The sequence below is a fragment of the Hirundo rustica genome, chromosome 3, assembly GCF_015227805.2.
Source record: "Hirundo rustica isolate bHirRus1 chromosome 3, bHirRus1.pri.v3, whole genome shotgun sequence".
Lineage (NCBI taxonomy): Eukaryota > Metazoa > Chordata > Aves > Passeriformes > Hirundinidae > Hirundo > Hirundo rustica.
In genome coordinates, this window is record NC_053452.1 from 34,556,009 (window position 1) to 34,571,611 (window position 15,603).

A 15,603-nucleotide genomic window follows, 5' to 3' on the forward strand; every position below is an offset into this window, starting at 1 on the left:
TTTAGGAGACCTTGAGTTACAAACGGCCTTCTAGCTTCTTTTTTTTTTTTTTTACAAAACCACCACCAGCAAAGTAAATAATCTCTTAAAAATCTCTCTATTCCACATAATATGTCATGAGCCACTGTAACTACAGTGTTAAATATTAATTTCAAAATCTGATCAATAAATGCAGGATTGTTTAATTAGATTGGTGTTGGCTTCATCTATGGTTGAAATGGAATAAAAGAAAGAATGATCAAAACAATTCCAGTCTCTTTTATTCCAATGAAACTTCTGGATGTGCTTTGGAGCGCAGCTCAGGCAGAACTCCTGTGTGCAGAGGAAGTGCCTTTCAGGATTTCAGCTGGTGAAGCTCTAGTAAAGACTTCTTACAAGAAGGGATTCTCTAGCACCTCCAAGAATTAAGGAGCTCTTGCCACAAGAGAAGTGCAAGTAAAAAGAAGGAAGGAAGGTTGTAGGCCACTGCCACACCAACTCCAGCCACCAAGGCCATCTCAAGCCCAAATAAATTAAGCAGTCTGTATATTCTAACCCATTCAATCAGGTCAGGAAGATGAGCACAAGATGTTCATTTTCATGCTAGCAGCAGCAGAGCCTCCAGAAGCAGGGGAGATATCAGATCTTCCAAGCAGAAAATGGGGCTGTTTAGCAAAATGCAGCGATGTCCTACAGCAAGTGCAGCTCACTGCAGCCATTTCTGCCCACGGTTTTGTGGCACCACGGCCAGTGGCTGCCACATCACTGCCAGCACAGTGGCTTCCATCTCTTCTCCCTTAGTATGGTTGAAGAGCTGGTTTTAGAGTAGGGCAGGAGCTCACCCTCTGTCCTGCAGCTTTAATATGGAGGCACAAGAGGTATTTATTCCAAACGTGATTTCAGGTTCATTTAAGATTAATCTGCAGTACAAATGACAGAGGACTTGTCATATATAAATTTGCTAAAATAAAGTAAATGGCACAGAAAATCTCATGTAATCCCCTGGTTAATCAAAACTGCTAAAGGGCTTAAATACTTAAAGTATTACAACTGCAACTTGAAAATCATCTTTGTTCAAGTTTCTTACTCATTTTTGTGCATGGCTAAGACGAGTAAAATCTCAAATCAGAGGAATAACTACTCCCAAACATGCAGGCATTTGGATCCACATCTGAAATTTGTGGTTGGCCCTGCCTCCCTACTGGCTGAAGCCCAAACCTTCATTACCAAGCACCCCAAACTGTGATACTGATGAGAACACGTGTGGGAAACTTTGCTCTTACGCACATATAACTCCACAGTTGTCATCGCTTCGCTCTCCACAGCCTTGGCTGCAAATTTGAATGAAGCCCAGTGGTGCCGCGGTCCTTTCCTCCCCCTCTTTATAGTCATCCTTTTGTCCCCACTTTGAAATATATTTTCACATAATGCCAACTGAATGCTCTCAAAGCTGGAATGCTTTCTGTCACTTAGACTATGCAAGGGAGGAAAACTTTTATTGGAAACATTCCTTCCCTTCCTTTTAATTTTTGCTGCTCCCACGCTGTTGTTGGCAGCTTTAGATCCATATCAGAAGAAAAGCATGTAAAATGCATGCAGTTAGGCAGTGGTCCTGTAAGGCACTTCATGAGCACAAATATCTGCAGCTGTGCACTGCTTCTGATCTGTAGGAGACTACATATGGGCACTGAGATCAGCACACATCAAATCCCTGTTATTAAATGCATGTGTCTTTAAAGCAATAAGTCTTAATTCCTGCTAAGAGAGTCCAATAATAATAAGAAAAATGAATTATATTCACCCCCAGAAGAAGGGAAATTACAATCTCATTCTCTCTGTTCAGGTCATACCAGCCCAGGAATGCAAGAACATAAAAGACTAATAAGGCTTCTAAGCGAGATGTCTTAAAAAACCTGAAGTACAATTAGCATTCAAATCATATTTACAATTTTTTCCTCCCTAGTGCCAGATGTCTTTTATGGCTTTGCACTCTTGGTAGGCAGCAAGAACCATCAGCTAAAAGCCAAAACTGTGTATTCGGGTTCCTACGTGATGTACATTTTAACAATAAAGATGAGAAGCTGGAAACAAATTAACAGGCAAGGTATTAATCTCCAAGCACATTTATATTGAGTTTAACTGTCTAACTGAAAGCAATCCTTATAAACTAAGGAGCACAGACCGTAATAAAGGAGAAGCTAAGTGATAATTAAGGAGTTGCTATATGCAACTGAGACTAGCTGATGCAAAAGGCAACTTTGGCTTCATTCCCTGAGATCACATGCCGCAAATGAAGTAAAAACAAAAAGAAGATTTGCTGAAAAGCCAATGTATAGCAACACTTCCTTGTAATTATTATTTTTCTTTCTTGTATATGAATCGAGATATAACTACATGCTGACCTTTGAAATACACACCTAAAAAGTACAGCATTTTCGCCATGAGTTTAGGAAATGCAATGTAAGACAAGAGACTTAGGAAGGCTTACAATATTAATTCACAGGAAATACTGCATTTCTGTCATGTAATTTTAAAACCAACATAAATGCAAATGGGCACATATTTCAGCTGCCTTCTGGGGAGCCACCCATCAGTACAAATTCCCACAGAATGAAGCAGCCATACACCTCAAAATGTACTGACAGTAGAACCATATCTTGCAGCCTTGCTCATGCAGAAATTCTGACCAACACCTTGAGAAATGTTACTGGTACAAATAACTTAGGACACAACAGAAAAGTCGGCAATATGCTGAATGAAGGCCCTTCTTTTTCTAGACTCTGCTTACCCAGCTTACTGATAAAATCAAATCTTTATACAGGTTTGTGTTTCTGCCCTGATTTTATTTTCAGATTTGCACTATATGTGCAAATCAACATTCTGTCACTTATCCATGGGTGTGCATGAGGTGTTTTGGGACATCTCTCCAGCCTGAGCACAACCCCTAGAAGAGCCAGTTGTACTGATGAACACTGCAACTCACAAAGGACTCACCGCTACCACTACAAGGAATATTTAATGATATGCATGGAATAGGTTGGGGAGTCCCACCCTGGGTGACCTTTGTGCTTCTAGTGAATATGTAGATCCATCTAGGCTCAAGTTTACATATTTCTAATTTTACTTACAGAAGTGCAAAAACTTGACTATACATTTAGCAAGGAAATAAAAGAATTGCTGTTTTTTAATTAAGGCAATTTTTAAAAAGTAATTAGTAATTTTAAATACTTAATTCTACATATATATTATGTAATAGAATTAGCTTAGGCAACAGTTAGTTTGAAAAGGCTGGAGATATTTTGGGGTTATTTTTGCATTAAGTGTTGTATAATCTTAAATTGCAGATGTGGGTATCTGACATTACAGTATGCCAACCAAAACACTTCACACTTCCATTTATTTTTCTATTCAGCAGAAGGCCACCAAGCTTCTGCACTGAGGTGTCTAAGAGCTGCTCTAATAACCTTTATCTTTGGAGTGAGGTAAGCTTGGTACTTTTCAGTTACTTTCCTTCAGTGTGAGTCTATCACTGCGATTTCTATTTTCCTGTCCTTGCTGTGAAATGATGAGCCTTGGTTGTGTTGTTTCAAAAATTCTCCGATGAAACCAATGAAAATTTCAGCTGATAATACATCAAAAGGTGCTCCTCGTAAGGCAGACCCTAACCAATTCACAGGTAATATAAGTATCTCTCTTAGAGCTGATGTCAGGAATATTTTGTCACTTGGAGTGAGGTGGATACAAGCTTCAAACTCACATTGATCATCTCCCCTCCAAAACACTGGCATTTCAATTCCTACATCCCTCTGGTGTGCAGCTGATAGGCCTGGGCAATTCATCTCTGCTTTCCTGCATTCCCAATCTGCTGTTACCAGCTGGTCTTACAATGAAAACCAACTCTTGTTTGCAACTGGTCATGAAAAATATGCCTTAAAACAAACGCATACCAGTAACGGTGAAGATGGTAATATGAAAATATTAAATTCTAGACTGTTGTTGACTTTGGTATTTCATGTTTGATGAGCAAGCTGGAATTCCCAAGTTGAGGAAGCAGTAATTAGCATGATGGCTGGCTCAAACACACATCCATCCCTGTGAACAGGATAGCCCTGGTATCTGCTGAGAGGTAGTAATAAGACTTTTAACCTTCTAACATCTAAAGCCATATTGTGAAGGTAGCACACATGCAACTCGTGACAAATCTGGAAACCCCAAAGTTCCCTTGGTGGCAAGAGCCCTGTTCACATCAGAGGAACATTTACTCTCCTCAAATGCAGAAACCAGAAGATGACTCATTAGGTAAAGGTCCCTGCAGGCAACAGGAGAGTGGTGCACGAACAGAGATTTAGTGGATGTCTTGAAAATGCACAATGAACAATGTGGAACTAATTTTATTTGACATATATGCTCAAATCTTCTATTACCAGGTGTTAGCAGCTGTCTGTTAAGGAATAAAAATATGACATAATATTTACAACCTCTTGAACTGCTCCTCTGCCCTCTCATAAAGCATGCATACTCAGCTTTTACCTCCATTTTAATAATCAGTGATGCTACAGCAATATTTAGCCTTCTTTACCTTACAGCAGCAAAAATAACTTCATTGAGGAATTATGAATTCAACTTTAGTGGCCAAAATAAGGACTTGGATTCAGTTCAACCTTTTGGAACCTCTTAATCTTATCAAACATTTACAGTTCCACCCCATCTTTCCTAAGAGCTTTTTAATCAATGGTGTCAGTAAACTGAAGGAATTCTGTGTTTGAAGGTGCGGAGATTTTGCCTACGCAGTAAAGATCAGATTGTGATAACATATATCTTTTACTTTTTGATCACATATATCTTTTACTATGAATTTTCCAATCTTTAGACAAGGACTAGGAAAAAAGGATATAGAAGTTATATAAGAAAGAAAAGAAAGAGAAAATATTTCTGATGTACCTTTCTATACAAAATTCATCATAATACACCCTTTTTCCTTGCTTTTGCTGAAAAATACATTAAAATAATTGAGCCTGCCTTGTCTGAGAGAGCTGGTGCGTATTAAAAAAATCCATGGGTCACTGAAAATGGAGTTTTATAATAGAACACGTTAGTTGTACATTCATACAACACGTACTAAAATAAGAGGAAGCAAAACTTGCTACAAGCAAATTTCATCATTTTATACTGTGGTGCACGTGTATAAAACAGCAGCTAAAACAACTCCGCAGGCTTTATAACCTTCTATTAGTGGTTCTCAACACCAAATTTCCAGCGTTGTACGTGCACAAACAGAAACTGCCTCACCATTATCAGACAAGCAAGTGAATGTGTTATTGTCTCCCTTTTCTCCTATCCCTAGCTAATGTCGCATCATAACAACCTCCTCAGCTATCACTGATAATCAGCTCTACCTCTTGTCTTCATCTCAAACACTACCTCAAAAATGGCTTTAAGTAATAACCAGCCTGGCTGTGAGCTGGAGGCAGGCAGGGGACTGGGAAAAGCTGTAAGTGCCAATGGTTGACCTTCAAAACAGCCGTTCGCAAAATGTGTGTTGCCACAAAACAATATCAAGTAACCTTTCCCATGCTGCTACTCTCAGATTCACACTGAGGCTAATCAATATTGCCCTGAAGCACCAGAGAGGCATTTCCACAAGCTCACTAAGGCTCCTGGTTGAATGTCATTCAGCCTAATAATACCACTAGCTTCAAAATAGCCCAGTATAGCCTGCAGAGGTGGCAACAAAGCAAAAGGCAAGCCAAGCCACCACCCAAAGTGCTCCCCCCAGCAGATGACCAACACTGGGACCCCCTCCTGCAAAAACCCTCAAAGGAAGAAGCACTTTCAGGGCCAACCAGCTAGACCATAGGAAACTAAGCTGACGGAGTCAATAAATTTGCTACTTCTGTGGAAGAAGTCAGCCTTCCCTCCACCCAGCCTGTCTGCAGCTTTGTGGGGAAGAGGTTTTGTTTTATAAGTAAGATTTTGCTTTATAAATAATGGTCTATGCCCATGAGACATCAGGGGGCTCACCATAAGTGCCCTGGTGCTGAGGGATTCTTTTCCTAATACATATCTGAAAATTAGACTGCAGGGTCCTGCGCTCCCTCAAATGGCAGAAAACACTCAGCAGGATTATCCACAGCTCTGGGTAGCCAGCACGGCTGCACCCGCAGCCCGACTCTGTTCATCCACAATGGGCTCAGGACTGCAGCTCAGAGCAGGAGGCACACACAATAGTGAAAGAGTCTGAAGACAACTTTTTTCTTCCACATCACTCATTTGCTCTTGCTGGTGTTGTTCAAGCCTTGCAGCTCCCCAGCTCACAGCAGGAGCTTCAAACCAGTGTGTGTTACAACAGGCACACTCTAAGGCAGCCCCTCTAATGCACTGGCAGTCTAATTTATGAACACCTTCCAGCATTTCAAAAATTAAAAAATAAGCCAATTTGCCATGCATCTGATATACTTCTTCCATACAAAAGTCTGTGTGCAAAAATGAATTTTAAATGTTCCTTTCTCCATTACTTATGCCCTCCATACTTAGTGCTTATACTCTGTGAAGCACAGAATGATCTGTTGTTCATTTAAGAGCTTAAAAGCCATACCAGGTTCTCATAACTAAAGCCAACATACTGCTTTACTCAAGTGAGATCTACTGCACAAAACACAATTACCCATCAATTGACTACACATCAATGGGAGAGCACATGATTAGACAACAGTGGGGAATCCTAATGATCCCCTGTGAGAATTAGGGGAGCGCAAGCCTCTCATTTTCTGCTCCATGATGTGTAGATGAAAAGTGCACTGGAAAGAATAAAAAATGAACGGCAGTATTTCTGTGCACATCCTAACTTCATTTCCATGGGAATGTGGAAATCTAACAAGACCATGATTATCACATGGAAGACGAAGAAACCACTGACCGTAACGTCTTACTTAAGAGCACAATGACTTGTCCAATCTTCAGCCCTGATGTTTTCAAAGTGGCTGTTAGACACACATGCTCGACCTTCAAGAATTTGGAGGTTCATCAATATCCACAGGTAGGTGGACAGATACATTGCGCTGCAGCTCTAGGGACACTTCACCCGATTCTGAGTGGAAGATTACTCCTCTGACAGGGCAGTCAAAATAATACAGCCCTCCCAGGGCCAGACGTAGTGCAATAGCACACTGCAAGGAAGTCGAACAATTATTACTTGAGTTTATTCCATTCCCCATCACATGAGTATGGGAGAACTCAAACCATGCATATGGGTTTCTTTGATCTTCTGAAGAAAATAATTTTAAGATGAGCTACAAACCACGATTGCACACTCTATTCAATTCAGCCCAGAAAAGGCTATCAAATTAACAGAAATACACTGACAAAAAGTTATACTATGTTAGTGCAGCAATAATGGTGCTAAGTGATGGCAAAGCAGGGCTAAGCTTTACAGCAAAATTCCATTTTTGCCTGTTCGGGAAAATAAATGCAATTTCTATCAACTGATTTTTGTCCTTGCTTGACGTATTTTAAAGGAATTCTGCGGCTTTTTCTTTTGTGGTTCTTTCACTATCAATACTCTTCAAGGTTTGACACAAAAAAATCTTCAACAAAGCTGATCAAATTTCTTTGCAGTTCTAGGAAATTTAGTGATGTATACACCACAACTCAAATCCACCAATGACACAGGGAAATCAGGGCAACAATGTCCAGCACATGCAATTTTAGGAAATACCTTCTATCTTTCAGTAACTGAATTTTAGACTGTTTTGGGTCTCTTGTGTCGCACAGTAAAGAAAACAATGTTTCCTTTGTTCCCTGGGCAGCCAATTTTGTGGAGCACATGCCAACATTATCAATGAGATTTTCCATACTAGATTAACCTCTTGGTTCACCTTGTCCAGTACCAAGTGACTAATGTTATCCATATGGCATTTTCAAATATTATTTATTTTGACAATCTCAGTAAACCTAGTTTGGTCTCCTTCCTTGGAAATGTGCATTGAACGGGGCTCTCAGTGAGCAAGAGCTCTCTATAAAACATAGCTGAGTTTTCTCTTTTTAACCTTTTCCTCTCCCAAAACTTTCCTATCTCATTGCTCAATTGTTATGTAATTAGTAAGCTCCCTTCTTCCTTTAGTTTTTACATCAGTACAGTTCAGTAGAAATCAGCACATCTTTAAGACTCTTTGAAGGAATTAAATGGTTGATGTAGCCTGAAACTTATTTATTGTCATGTTGGGTGATGATCAGCATGGAAGGAGTGACAGCAAAGTACATTTTACAGCTCTAAGCTAAGTCAGCAAAGGACAGCGAGAGAAAAGACTGGGACATTTCTACCTTTCCAGCATGCACAAACATCTTCTGTTGTTGCAAGCATCTGTGACCTGCAGGTCTGGCTCAAAGCGGTCCTTCCTTCCATTGCTCTAATTCTGTGGTGAAATATCTCCCAGGTAACCAGAAGGATCTGACAGCACATTTATCTTTCTATTATTTGTACTCACCAGTGTAGTACTTGAGCAGTTAGTGATAACAAGCAGTGTACCAAAACCAACGTGCTTTGGCAAACATCACGCAGGACACTTCTTTTGCAAGCTGCACACATGTAAAGTGAATATCTCACTTCTACTTTGAGGAAGTAATAAAGCCTTTGGGTCACAGACATCAAAATTACTTATATACTGAGAGTGTTACAAGATGAAATATAAAGGCTACTATGCTATATTTTGGATGACCTTCTCAATCCTAAAGTGCCCATGACTATGTGATATTGTTTGCTCCCTGTCTCAAGTCATTCCCTGTACATTCAATTAGCAAAAATAATTGCTTCATCACCAACTGAATAAAAATGCCAAGACCCATTTAGAAACAACAGCAATCATTAAACAAAACCCATTTGCAGGAGAGCTGAAGGCATTTCAAATACGCATATGAGATTTAAAAATAGAAGAACACTTCAGAGTGTTCAAACTGCAGACAAAATCCTGTTTAATTTCAAAGGTGGCAGGGTTACTAATGCATCAGCTACTTCAAAGACGACAAAATAAATTGCTTTTTTAAAACACTGGCAGTTCCATTCAACATGATAGGAAGTACGTAAGATTTACCAAATATGATATGCAATGTGCACAGGTTGTTCAAAAGATGCCTTAATTTGCATGAGTGAGCATTACAAAAGGCATAACTTATCATCACAGTTAGGCTCAACTTCAGAAATTGCTGTTCAGTCATGAACCTCAAATAGTCAACCCACAAGGCCATCTCTCCATTTTATCCATAATGCTGGAAAAATAAAGGGTTGTTTATATAGCCGGAAGGCTTTGCTCTATTATAAAGCACAACAGAAGAATAATTTAGTTAATATCATTACTTAGCATGTGCATGACCATAGATAAATAGGAATCCACTGAAGAATTTAAGGCCTCCCCTAAAATATTTTTACAATCCTCTCAAAACCAATGAACTTTTGACTCAAGACTGGGTTTTGTTTTCAACAATTATTTTTTTCTAAATCTATTAGCAAGCTCTTATTACCTTTGCACTAAATGCAATTAAAAACCCAATACCATGCACACAGGAAGGGATATGCCTGGTTACTGGGATCCTGATTCTCAGTCTGGGCTGGCAAGAGCTGGTCCTCCACACTGAGTTTAACTGGCTCCATACAGCAACTCAGCAAAGTTGCCAAATAAAATATTAACAGCCATGTTTGGTTTATGTTTGAAAAGTTTCCCTTGCATTTAGGAGCTCATATAAACACAACACACTACAGGAATAACACTGACTGAGTCCCTAGGCTTCTAAGGTGGGCTATGCTCTGACCTTTGGATCATATCATCTCAATAACAAAAGAGTCACCTGGAGAGATTCAAGCCCACCAATTTTTAAGAAACTATAGTTTATGGATCAGGTGATCCTTTAAGTAAGATGCCTTCAGAAGATGAGTATAAGGAAATATAGAATGAAAACGTTCAAGTTTATCAACCAAAACCTGAAGCCTGTGTTTCAAACAAACAAACATACAAACAAACAAAAAGGGAGAGAAGTAAAGAAACTGCAGGAAACTGGAGAAAACTGGAGAACTGCACAGGTGTTTGCAAACAGTGGCTGGATAAATAAATTCAGGCACAGGATAGATGTACACTTGTGATGAGGGAACAGTTCCCTGCCAAGTCTGAATTTTTATCAGGATATACACATCTCCGCTTGAACCAGAGAGCAAAAACAAGAACTCAAGCTCCACAACTGCTTTGAAGTAGAGAGGAACTGCTACCAGGCTATTGAGTGATAGTGTACACCATGTAAAAAATTGATTAGTATTTACTATATGATGACTGTTGATCCAATTATTTAATGCATTTTACAGGGAATTGAAGTATTCCTGGAAAAAAAAAGACAATATTCTAAAAAAACTTGAACTTTTTAAAGCTTTTTTCTATCACTTTCACGTGTGTGTATATATATATACACACACACCACGTGTGTGTATATATATATACACACACACACGCACATATGGTATAATACTTATATCGGTGTCTCCAGCTTCTATCAAACAAAAGAAATGTCAAAATAGTAATATCATACTTTTCCTATTAATAAAACAAGAGAATATCACCTTTGGGAGTGGGAATGTTCCCCCCTTCACTCCAAATTCATTGTGCAGTAAATATTTCAAAGGGTTCAAGCTCGTTCATTCACTCTTTTTTTTTTCCTCCAGCTCTGTATACCTCCTTTTAAACAGCTGTCCTCAAAGGATCAGATACTGAGTTTTCTAATCCTGTTTCAACTTCTCAGCAAGACTTCTGAGTTCTGTTAAAGATTAGGCAACGTTTTTCTGTGCTGAGACCTTCTAGGCATCTGAACAGAGAATGAGCCCTCAAATACACTAAACAAAGGTGACATTGCTTTCAGCCATGAATCTCCTTAAAGGAGATAATTTCCATTATTGAGAACATTTAAAAAAAAAACCAAACATGATTTAAACAAGCTCTTATCATGCCATCTGAATCAGAAAACATATGTACATAGCAAACTTCTACAACAAATAAATAGGAAACAACTGGGATTTTAGCAATTGGGCTATATATGAAGAATGTTTATAAAAGGGTCAAAGTATACTGTAGGATGGAAAGCCAAATGTTCCTGTGTATTCCTTCCTTAAAATGCTGTTATGTTTAACAAAAGTTGTAAACGATCCACTCTCAGGTATAAAGCATGGGGTGTGAATCCTGCATCAGTCCTGCAGGCAAGCATCTTCAGTAAATATGTACTATTCTCGGAAATTGCAAGTACATGTAGACATGTGTACGTGTGTGTGTGAAAATGTGTGTGTATGTGGGCACATTTGTGAGAGCAAGACCACAGTGTTATGAACCTCCACATCTCACAAGTTCAGTTTCAGATTTTAGCTGGATTGACAGTGCTTCGTAGTTAAGTTACTCTTTGAAACAATTTGTGAAATATCTATTGCCACACAGGATGGAGATTTTGTTTTCTGAAATTAAGCAGCATCTTGTAGAGATGTTATTAATACCATGCAAATATAGCAAATTTCTTCTCTAAACATATTCCCCTCACCCCCCCTGCAGTCCAGGGATTTTACAGGGGAACTGCCAACTCAGGCTGCTGAGCTCATACCAACACCAAGGCTCCTGCCCAGAAGGTGTCAGGATGGGACTGTACCAGTAAAGGTAAGTTCCAAGGTAAAAGACATGCTGCTGACCTTTAACTGTTCCTTTGAGATGTGGTGCCAAATGGAACTCACAGGCAGCGTGCGTGCTGGCACCACGGGAGTTTCTATCCTAGCAGTAAATGCAGAGGGCACGCTGCCAGCCACCTTCCCTTCATGCAGTCAGAAAAGGGGCAGAGAGGGGTCCATTCCTCAGCTAAAGAGTTCAGAGATGAGATTAAACCCTCCAACAGCGGAACACTAACAGGAGAAAAGTTTGCAAAGATACACACTAGTGGCACATTTCAAAGTCAGACACAAGTGAGTATCCTAGTGATATCCAAGTGAGTATGCCCTGCTCCTCTACATGTGTGCATGTGCAGTCATTCTGTGGACAGCTTCAGCAAGGACTCCATGACTTAAAGACAGGGGAGGCACAGTAGTGTGCAAAGCCATGACACGAACAAAACCGAAGCATAGCTCTTGCCAAGCGCTGCACTGCTCCTAAAACATCAACAGTGACACAGCACAACTCCAGCTGGTGCTCCAGGCAGCTGCCCTGCCCACTACTCAGACATGGAGCAATGAAGAGACCTTGAGTTTGCCTGTCTGGCCTTCAGGGAAGTGGGGAATCCCAATCTGAGATCTGAGAATGTTCCTATACCTTGTAAGAATTCCACTGTGATTTTTGTTTTTCTTTTTTGCAGGGAACCAGAGCCTGTTGAACATTTCTGTTGTAGACACACAAAGGTGAGCAGGCCTCTAAAAGGACATGCTCTACGACACAGAAAACCAGAAACCAGCAGCAGTTCTTGTGCTGACAGCGTAAAGACCTACTTTGTCTGGTTTTGGAGCCCAGCTGACGAGAGCGCAACTTCCTGTGTCTCAAGGAACCTCCGCCAGAGAGCAGCCCTCGAACCAAGGGTGTTTCAATTAGTTGGGTTTTTTCTCTTCTTACCCAACTCTAGTACTGCTGAAGAAGGAAAATATGCAGGTCTTTGTATGTAAAGTTATCGAGCAGCTGGGGATATCCCACTTCATTTCTTTTTAATGCTTATTTTAAGCACTGTGCATGGTAATGAATTGTGGTGTTTTCCTCTTGAAGACAGGAAACACAACTGGGTAGGCCCATTAGAGACCAAAAACTCTCTATCACAGCCCTTGATGCCAGAGGAGATCATAACCACCTACTTTCTGGACCAATATCAGACATTACAGTGTGAGATTTAGGAATAAGATGGGGAAACCCAGGACCAAAAGTATAAAATAAAAAAAATAGTATAAGTACTCAAAAGCATTAAAAAAAAGTAGGTAAAGAAAATGAAAATTAAAAATTTAAAGAGTTGTGATGCATCTAAACAGTGGGGAGAAAACAGAGAGTGTAACAAAAACAACAAATAGAAGTAAACTGAGGTAGGAATGAACCCCTATGTTCTTACTTTCATGTGAACCACACAGTGTGGAGAACCCAGATTATATGCTACAGATACTACAAAGCTAGAAAAAGTAATTCACTGAACAGCAACTCTTGAATGTTTATGCCCAAGAACACATATGAACCAACTGGATAAGTGATTCAATGTCTGGCAGTAAATTCAGGACTTGTGAACACTTGGTTTGGTAACATTGTCTTATTTCCTACTTCTTCTCGCTTGTTTACAAGTTACAGATCATGGGACTGACAAAAAATGAAACATCAAAAATTACATAGATGAGTAGGTGGTTTTGCAGTATTCACCGTCTGACTATGAAACACAAGGAGATCAAAAATAGAGTTACAGATCAAAGACACAAGAAAGCCTCTAATTGGGAATTTTTTTCATCAAAGTCACACACACATTTGGAATTAACATGAGTAACTAATAATCCAGGCTAAGATTAGTCAACCAAACTCTGGACATACATCCCAGAAAGCTGTTTAATTTTGCTTCAGAACCATTAGAGATAAATAGCCTTTTCTAGATCATGAGTCATCTTATTTTAAAGATGCTGTCAGGTTTATATTTGATGAATTTCATTCCATCTTACTTTTTAACCTCTGACTATCAAGAGAGCCCAACTAATCTGCTTTGAAATATCTTTAAAAAATCTAAAATTTCACAGTATAGACTCCACCTGTAAGACAAAGTTATGGTGTGCAGAAGTTTACTCTAAATATCAACACGTTTCACAGCTTTTAGCTATTTCATGGAAGCTCAGCTCATCCTAGTTTTTGCTAGACTTTAATGAAATGTCTTTCAACCCAGAAAAGCTCTATAACAGTTATGCAACAATGCTTTTGACTTTAGTCCTTGAAAATAAGGACCATGACAAGTCATAAAAATATGATGATCTTCTGTCAGCCTGTTTTTCTCTAATCGGGTTTGGGTATTCTGGCACAGTTTAGTTTTACACAGGCAGATCCACCACATCTTTTGCGCAATCCATCATGCATACCCAATGATTTGAGGTGATAGAATTTATGACGTGCACTGTGGGTAAATATTTTCCCCTCTAATTTCTCATTACTTATTCTCTTTCAGCAGAGATTAGTATCCCAGTACGTCCAAAATTTGGAAGTTTATCTTTTTTTAATCAGCAGTATTATACTTCTCAACACGCATAACAGCCAAAAGTGCCTGGATAAAGTGTGAATGTAGTGTTTGACTACATATCCAAACAATATATTTGGATGCTGATTTTATTAAAGCAATCATTCTAAACTCAAGTGAAGAGTTTTGAAGTGTTAAGTGCAGTATGCCTACAGATACAATTAGCAATGCCAATAATAAGGAAGCTCAACCACAGAAAGTGAAAATAAGTCCTAACAAAATTTTACACCAAATTCTTCCTCTGTCTTTCCTAAAGAAGTCACATACAGTGCAGGGGACTGTGTACTTGCTATCTTTGTAGTATGATCAGCAGCCTCAAAATCTCTCTATTCCTGTAAAAGCCCTTTGAGTGCCAAAATGGGGTTAACTTCCAACTGACAGAAGAGCAGGTCTTCTGTGACTTCAGTGTGAATTTGTGACTGTAATTCAACAGTCTCAGAACATGTACCGTAATTAAGATGAGGTTTCAGAAAGCAAAAATTGGAGGAAGATATGCCATGAAATACTGCCCATACATACATCCTGCATGTAAAAAAGATTTTTTGCCCCTAGAAGAGAACACCTTTTGACCAGATGATGGTCCAGATTCTGCCTCACACTCTGAAGAAGATCAAGAAGGCTGAATCAGCTCTGCTGCTCAGCTCTGAATCTTTTAATTCCTCGTTTATACAACATGCTTCCTTTTCCCAGTTGAAGCAAAGATTTATTTGGCACAACTCCAACTGATTCAATTTGAAGAGCATATGCCAAAAGATTAGGACAGTATGAAAGATAGTTTGAGACCCTTGTTGAAAGAACAACTACTATTAAAAATAACACAACGTACTGAAACAAAAAGATTTGTTCCAAATTCTAAGCCGACAAAGAGAAGCATAAGATTCCAAAATGCAGAGAGATTAGACAAGTATTTAAAATAAATACAAGTAAGATCTCAAGTGAGCTTGGGTAAATAGAGTGCCCAGTACCTGAAGATGGTCTAGCACTTGGGTATTATTATAAGCCTTACCTTTTCCAGTACTAAAGACCAGGATTTGTAAGATTTTATCTAACTTTAGTAGTGCATGTTATTGCATTACTGTGGGGGGAAGAAGGAGACATGAGGAACAAGGGAGGGATCAGCAGGGGAATTCCACACCCATACTTCATCAGAAAAAAATACTGTAAGAGAAGGTCCTACGCAACTTGCTTGGCAGATAACATAGCAGCTGGCTTTCTCTATTTAAATAAAAAGTTTTGCTAATGTTGCATCTGATTTAGAATTTAAAGAGGCTAAAGATTTTCCAGTGCTATGCTTTTATTCTGCTGAATGCTTTGAAACACAAAAAGAGGAACTGCTTCAAATATTTATTCACTGTCCACTCAATTTTTTTAGAAAAGGAAGAT

The 15,603-nt window shown here is 39.2% G+C and overlaps 1 protein-coding gene across 9 annotated transcripts in view; it reads right to left on the reverse strand.

The window, feature by feature from the left end:
• The window catches only part of SMYD3 (SET and MYND domain containing 3), a 387,717-nt gene that overhangs the window by 115,085 nt on the left and 257,029 nt on the right, over nt 1-15,603 (reverse strand). The window contains exon 1 of one of the 9 annotated variants that reach the window (XM_040060413.2): nt 15,227-15,247. The exons of the other annotated variants lie outside the window; for them this stretch is intronic. The gene's annotated coding sequence lies outside the window, so the exon portion shown is untranslated. Of the gene's footprint in view, nt 1-15,226; nt 15,248-15,603 lie in introns of those variants that run through there. 9 annotated transcript variants of the gene reach the window in all.